Genomic DNA, 7,470 nt, shown 5'->3' with positions numbered 1-7,470 from the left:
TCTTCGCTCGTAAAAAAGGGACCACCGAAGGCGAAAGCCGCCGCTTTGTTTTTCCTTGTAATGGAATCCGCCTTCTGGAAAATGGTTTGTTGGTTTTTTTTGGTGTTTTTTTTTTGGCAATCGAAAGGAAAGGGATAAGAGAAGAAAGGGAAACGGGAAGCCGCGACTTCCTTTCGGATTTCTGGTCGAAAACTCGAACCTTTCTCTTCCATCACCACCACCACCCTAACCCACCCACCCCCCCCTTTAAAGAAGGCATCCCATAGACGTCGCATTTTCCGGAGTGGAGATTTCTTTGTCGGCAGTCTGATGAAGTCAACGAGACCCCCGCCTGAAAACACAGTATTTGCAACGCCAAACACAAATTTGCACACAATTTCACCGCTGTCAAATCCCTCAAGGCCGGGGTTGGTTGGGATCGGGCGCAGCAGAGGGGCATCTCAAGTGAAGCCGGCGAAAGTGCTTGGCTTGCACTGAATGCCTTCCTAAAGCATCGCGCGATCCTAGCCGCCTTGGTCCGGAAATCCTAACTTCCGATCGTTGGAGGATCGCTGCTGGAAGGTCGTTCCGCGATCGGTGCAGAAGAACGCTGGGAGATTTCGAAGCGGACGAGGGAGCCAAACTATTTTTCTTCCTAGCTCTCTCCAAGTTTTCACACACTCTCTTGGCTAAAGCCAGGCCGGTTTGACAAATAAATGCCTCTCGATCTGCCAAGGTAGAGGCTAGGAAGTGGGGTGGGAGGGGGATAAGATTGAGTACTCCTGCCTTCCAAGAAATCTCCGCCAAGGAAAATAATGGCACGAGTCCGGGCCTGGAGGACAGCGAACTCTCTCCAAACCCCCAATTTGAAGTGGTCCGGCTTCCAATTTCGGCTTATGATTCCTCCAACTGGGGATCCACGTGGCAGAGACGTCTCATTGATCCTAAAACGGACAATGTAAAGCGAACGAGGAAAGGGATCCTTGCCGCCTGTCCAGGAATCCCAGGCGAGAGATCCAGCCATTAGAGAACCACTTTCAACTTTCTTTCAATGCAAGAGACCTTAAAAGGAAAAGTCACCTATCCGAAAAAAAGCGCCGCCCAAATCACCAAAACGTTGGCAATGGATTATAGTCTCTATTGAATTTCTTGCCTTAAAATGAGGGTGGTTCCCCAATTCTCCGATGGTGCCTGAAAGTCTATCTTGTAGTAAATGGTTTATTCGTTATAGAATTACTCTCAGAGAAGCTTCTGCAGCTAATGAATCAAATTGAATGGTATCTTTCTGAATGATGTCCCTGCATAGCAGGTCTTTTCTGAGCTCCCCAGACATTATATCATTCCTTCCCATTTCAGATCTGTAAATTCTGCTTCCTCATCTTATATTGAACTCCCAGGGACCCACTGGATTTAGGAGAGCTGCCTGGGACACCAGGTGAGACATTCCTGTGAGCAAACTACCTGTGAGAATTCAATTGGAGGTAAAATGAGCAATATTTGGCTCTTGGAAAAATGCAGCACTTAACCTACTTATTGATAGTGAACTTACCAAAAAAGGCCAACACTACATTCTTTCTCAAGGAAATGGGATTACTTTCCAAGTGGTGCTAAAGCTTTGGAGCATAAACACATTGGTTTCCCAGTTCTAAAATGCTGGTCCTAAAGAAGTGATGTGGCATTGAAATAGGAAAGCCTTGAAGTTAGATTTATTTCATCTGTTTGGATTCTGTTTACCACACTCTCCCTCCTCTAATGTAGCCACTTGCTAGTCCTCCTTCAGGTAACAGTAAGCTTGTCCTCATTGCAGCTTCCTGGACATGATGGGCTGAGACTAGAAGACTTTAAGTCCAAGTGACAATGCTGGAGAACATGCACTAGTCATCAGGGAAGCAACTTTCATGAAAGCAGGAATGAAATCCCAGGTATACCCCTGCTCCATCATCGGTTCAGACTGGCACTGGGGAGGAAAAGGGGGAACCTTATTGTTAGAAGCAGGAAAGCAGTTCCAGTCAACCCTTCTATAATAAGCCATCTCCCCCCCCCCATTTGCTGTTATCCTATTCAGAGTCTGGGAGTAACAACACCATTTCCACCAACACCACATAGAAAAGGAACATTGGGAAATAAATTAGAATGCATCAGAGTGACAACAAGGCCATAAATGTGGCTTCAGGAAGCAAAGTACATGTGTTGTAAATTTGGCCTTAATGCTGCCTTTGGTATATATTGTTGGACAGCTTCCCATACTGTACATGCATTAATTACTTACGTGAATTTTGCAACTTTTTAAAAAGCAATATTCCCAACTTGGCAGATATGCTGGGCTATATTTTTCCTGTCACCCACAATAAAGTCATTCATGGGAGTTGTAGTCCAGCAGGAGTGAAGTTAGGAAAGACTAACACAATACAGGTAGTCCTCAACTTATGAGCCCAATGGAGCCCAAAATTTATGTTGCTAAGTGATAAATTTGTTAAGTGAGTTTTATTTATTATTTATTTTTTATTTATTTATTATTTAAATTTGTATACCGCCCTTCTCCCGAAGGACTCAGGGCGGTTCACAGCCAAGTAAAAATTTTACCCCATTTTATGACCTACTTGCCACATTTCTTAAGTTGTTAAGTTGCAGTTGTTAAGTTAGTAACATGGTTAAGTGAATCTGGTTTCCCCATTGACTTTGCTTGTTAGAACAGGGGTCTCCAACCTTAGTAACTTTAAGGCTTGTGGACTTCAACTCCCAGAGTTCCTTAGCCAGCTTTGCTTGGGATCTTTGCTGGCTGAGGAACTCTGGGAATTGAAGTCCACAAACCTTAAAGTTACTAAGATTGGAGACCCTTGCATTAGAAGGTTGCAAAAGCAGATGACATGACTCCAGGACACTGCATCCTCCGACATAGGATGTTGCCAAACATCTGAATTTTGATCACGTGACCATGGGGATGCTGCAATGGTCATAAGTGTGAACAACAGTCATGTCACTTTTTTTCAGTGCCCTTGTAACTTTGAACAGTTACTAAATGAATGGTTGTAAGTTGAGAACTACCTGTAATAACAAAAGTTCACACAAACTGAAACAAGTTTGTGAAAGAAGGTAGGGTTATGTTTGTTCAAAATGCTAACAAAAGCGGTGAACTTTTTGCTGGCTCATACTTCTGTGTGAACCTAGTTCCTTTGCTAGTTCAGGAACTAAACTAGAATAAGATCCTAGAAAATGGGTTAAGACTGCCCTTACATGAAGCATGTTGTGTGAATACAGGGGCAATGCTGCTATTTTCAAAGTGAGGTTATTTAGGCCATTTTGTAAAATTTGTTTCAAACATAGGATGACTGTTTCCTATATTCATGAAGATAACAGACCAGGAAGAAAAATGCCTGAGATATGAGCCCAATATCTTTCCCCAGAATTGTTGCCCAGAACTTGATATTTATGGGGAACAATAAAAAAAGTATCTGTATTAGCTACAAGGAGAGAAAAACTGGATATTTTCCATCTAAGTCGACAATCCCTGAGCTGTTCCAATCCATAAGAACTAAACCCTATTTTCATTTCATTCCTGAATGCTTAGAAGTGACTCACACTTAATACAATGCATTCACAGCTTCTTTCCTTCTTCTAACTGGAAACTCCATCCCCATTCTTTCCTTAAACTCACTCTCTCTCTCTCTCTCTCACACACACACACACATACACACCAAGTTTGACCGAAAAGAGGTGACATTGGGTGGGTCAACTGCTTTCAGGGGAATCTCACCTGCAGCTCATCCTTCAGAAACAGGTTGCCTTGACCTCTCTGAAGAACCATAAGCTGGAAGAGAGGCTGGCCCTCAAAAGAAGGCCAGGCAAGGGGAGGGTAAGGACCCGTTCCCAGAGCCCGATTGCCGGAAGTTTTCAGGAGCTCAAGACTCTAGGCAAGGCTGGCCGCGACCCCATTCTCCAGGTAGGGCTGAAGGGAATATCGGTCTGCCTCTCCAGGTATCCAGATCGCCCAGCAATATAAATTTCTGGGAAAATAAAATCCTGGAATGGCGCTTTTGAGTGCAGTGGTGCCCAGGCTGCAGTTGCACCCCGTCCTGTTCGCTGAATGTTGAAGCCTCTTTCTGGCGGAGGTCACCTGCTTCACCCCCAGTTTGGAGGACGGCAGAAGTGAAGGAGTGAAAGGATGTTTCCGTTTCCGATCTCAGAAAGAGGGCAGGTTGCAGAGAGAAGGCGACTTTTTCAGGGGGGGAAAGAAAGCCCGGAGGAGCTGGATCTGCCTACAGATTCAAAAACAAGCCCAGCATTTTCTTAACTGCCTCAAACCCGGGACACAACTTTCATAGCATTCAGCTAGCTTTCCAGGTTTAAAAAAAGAAGAAGAGTGAGAAGCCGAAGAAATAGACTGTAATGTTCCACTACGTTCCATAGTTTAATACAGTTAGAAAAATTAGGAACTTGACCCGCCCTTTATCCCAACTTAAAAAACATTCTCAGCATCGATGCTAGCAGTCTCTGTGCCCGTTAGAAAAAGTTGGGAAAAAATCCTGTCTGAGCCCGATGCATTGTCTTTTTCACAAGGGGAGCAACAGTCCAGCAAAACCGCAACCTAAAAACACTCATCTGAGTGCCAAGCTTTTCCATTTCCCTTCTTTCTCCGGTGAGAGCCCCTGCATGGGCAAAATGCGGCTGCCGGCTTTGATGTTGTTGCCCACGGCGGCACCACAAAAGTCCCTGCAGTTAAGTGTTGATCAGGCAAAAAAGATCCTTCTTATTGCGGGATTCCAGCTCGGGCCCCTTTATTGCTTTGCCCTGCGCTATTTAGGGTCGCATTAAACCACTTCCTTTTAATTTTGACTGACTTCTTACCTGCTCTCGGGGACCCCTTTCACCATTACACTTCCCCCACCCCGTGGCATTCAGCTCTCTACCTCCCTTTCCCCTTCAGGGACCGAGTTGCGTCGGACTAACCCGATTTCCTCTCAGCTTCGCGATCTGGGCCTCGTTTGCCTACTAAGGCACGAACTGGCAGCGCCTGTGATCCGAGGCTTAGAAGGTAGCGACAGTGGGGAGAAACGCTCTGCGGGCTCAACCTGAACTGGGGCTGGCGGCTACTATCGTCCCAACGGAAGACTGGAACTCAAGTTGGCCATGGAAGGAGCCGGAGGTAAGCTTCGGTCCCTTGAGCCACCGAGTCTGTTTCTTACAATACAGGTAGTCCTCAACTTATGATCACAATGGAGCCAAAAATCTCTGTTGTTAAGTGAGGCATTTGTTAAGTCAGTGTTGCCTCATTTTGCAACCCTTCTTGCCCCAATTGCTAAATGAATCCTGCAGTCGGTAAGTGAGTACAACGGCTGCTAAGTGAATCTGGCTTCCCAGTTGATTTTGCTTGTCAGATGGTCACAAAAGGGGATCATATGACTTTGGGACACAGCAATGGTCGTCAGTATGAATCGGTGGCTAAACATCTACATTTTGATCCCATGATCATGGGGATGCTACAAAGATCCCTAAGTGTGAAAAACGGTTGTCATTTTTTTCAGTGCCGTTGTAACTCTGAATAGTCACTAAACGAGATGTTGTAAGTTCTACCTGTATATCCACACAATACATTGGTGTCCGAATTCAGAGCCAGCATCAAAGCTGAACCTTTGGGTCTTGGGGCCTCACAGCCTTGGGGCCTCACAGCCTGAGACTCCCCCTTCCCGGATATTCCCCATGAATGGGAGGGGCTACTGCTGGTGAGTGAAAAGCCCCCCCCACTCCACTCCAAAATGGGCGAACCGATGAGCCGTGGGAAAAGAGCAGAACAATCTGCTCGATCTATGCCAAGCAGGAACAAATAAGGGCGCTCTTGCTTTCCTACGACCTCTCCTTCCGTCACTCTTTCTTCCCAAATAAAAAAAAAACAAAACCAAAAACGTGCCCCAACTTAGATTCAGTCTTGTTTCTTCATCCCCGCCGCCGCCCCCTTTGGATGGCAACCGGCAATTGCTTCCGCTGGCTTTTTACAACGTTTCGCCTACCGAAGACTGCCGGTTCTGCTGAGTGGAATCCAAGGACTTCAACGCTTTTGTTTGGGGGGCGTGATGAATAAAAAGAACTCTTGGGCTGGGAGTTCCGTGGTTGCTGCTGCTGTTGTTTCCCACAAACAACCTTGCGACTTATAGCAACCCTTGTCAACCAAAGAGACATGGAGTCAATAACCCCAAACGCTTAGATCTGCCTTGAGTAAAGATTTGGGCAAGTGACGCCGCCAAACGCGTCCAAACACCCGGCTGCTTGGATGCAGAGCTATAAGCCAGGAAATCCTTCCTTGGCTTAAGCAGGGCAAGGAGACTCGGGGACTGCAGATCAAAGCAGCCATAACTTGCAACGCGTAGCATTCGGAGAAGTCTCAGTAGGCTCAGTCTCTGCGGACTCTGTTTAGGGAGGACTTAAACCTCATTTCCTCGGACGGGAGTTGATCAGTTGCGACCGGCCTCACACTTGAAAGAGGTTTTGCGAGGTGATCTGGGTTCAAATCGGAGGCTGGAAAGGGAGATTTCTAGGGTGGCACCCACTTCTTTGCGGGACCCCGTCAGGCAGGGGGCCGGCTAAAGGAAGCTGCTCGGTCGCCTGCGGTCCTCAAAGGAGGGAAGAGGCAGCCCCTTCCGACCAGTCTTTCAGGCAGCGGCTCCGGGAGTGGCGAAAGAAGCTGGAAGGTGACCCCATTTGCCCCCAGAGCCTTCGCTCCGTTCAAGGCGCGCCTTCTTAGGCCTAGGCGATCTTTGGGAGGTGGGTTTCGGGTCGATTTCGAAATCGACTTCCCTGTTGCCTTCGACGTCTCCGCTTGCCCGGCGTCTGCTCGCTTCCCTCCGCAAAGGAAGAGTGGAAAGCCCCAAGAAAACACCCCCAAGGACTGGCTTTTACTTTCTTTTTCTTTTGTCAAAACCAAACCAGCCGGTCGGTGGGGAGAGTCTGACTTTGGAAACTTCCCTCTGTGGGACCTTCTGCAACTGAGACGCAGGAGCTAGGAAATCGATCTACTAACTACAGAAGACAGGTCTTCTCTAAGGAGAAGGCGGGAGGTTCAGATGCATGCATACATACATACATACATACATACATACATGCATACATACATACGTGTATGTGCAGACGCGCGCACACCCCCCCCACCGTCCTCCTTTCAAGAACATCCCTTAGCAATGAAGCTTCCATCCAAAATATTTCTGAGGCTGTGGCAAAGCAGTCTATGGACCCTTCAGTGGTCATGTAATGATTTACAACAACTTACAGTGTGGCCAAAAAAACCCACAAAACCCACTGTTTTTGCACCAGCCGAGTCGCTCTGATTATATAATTGGTCCAAAGGGATACACTTCATTGATAGGATTTCACGTCTTAAGGAGTCGTCACTTCGTTGATGTGCTTGCAGTATTGTTGACAAGGACAAAGTGTACATCGCTCCAGAGACGGCACAGTGATGTTAAAGACCAACGTTGTGCAGGTCTTTAGAAATTGAGGAAC

Source organism: Ahaetulla prasina, chromosome 5 (assembly GCF_028640845.1).
Source record: "Ahaetulla prasina isolate Xishuangbanna chromosome 5, ASM2864084v1, whole genome shotgun sequence".
Lineage (NCBI taxonomy): Eukaryota > Metazoa > Chordata > Lepidosauria > Squamata > Colubridae > Ahaetulla > Ahaetulla prasina.
This window is presented reverse-complemented; position numbering follows the sequence as displayed.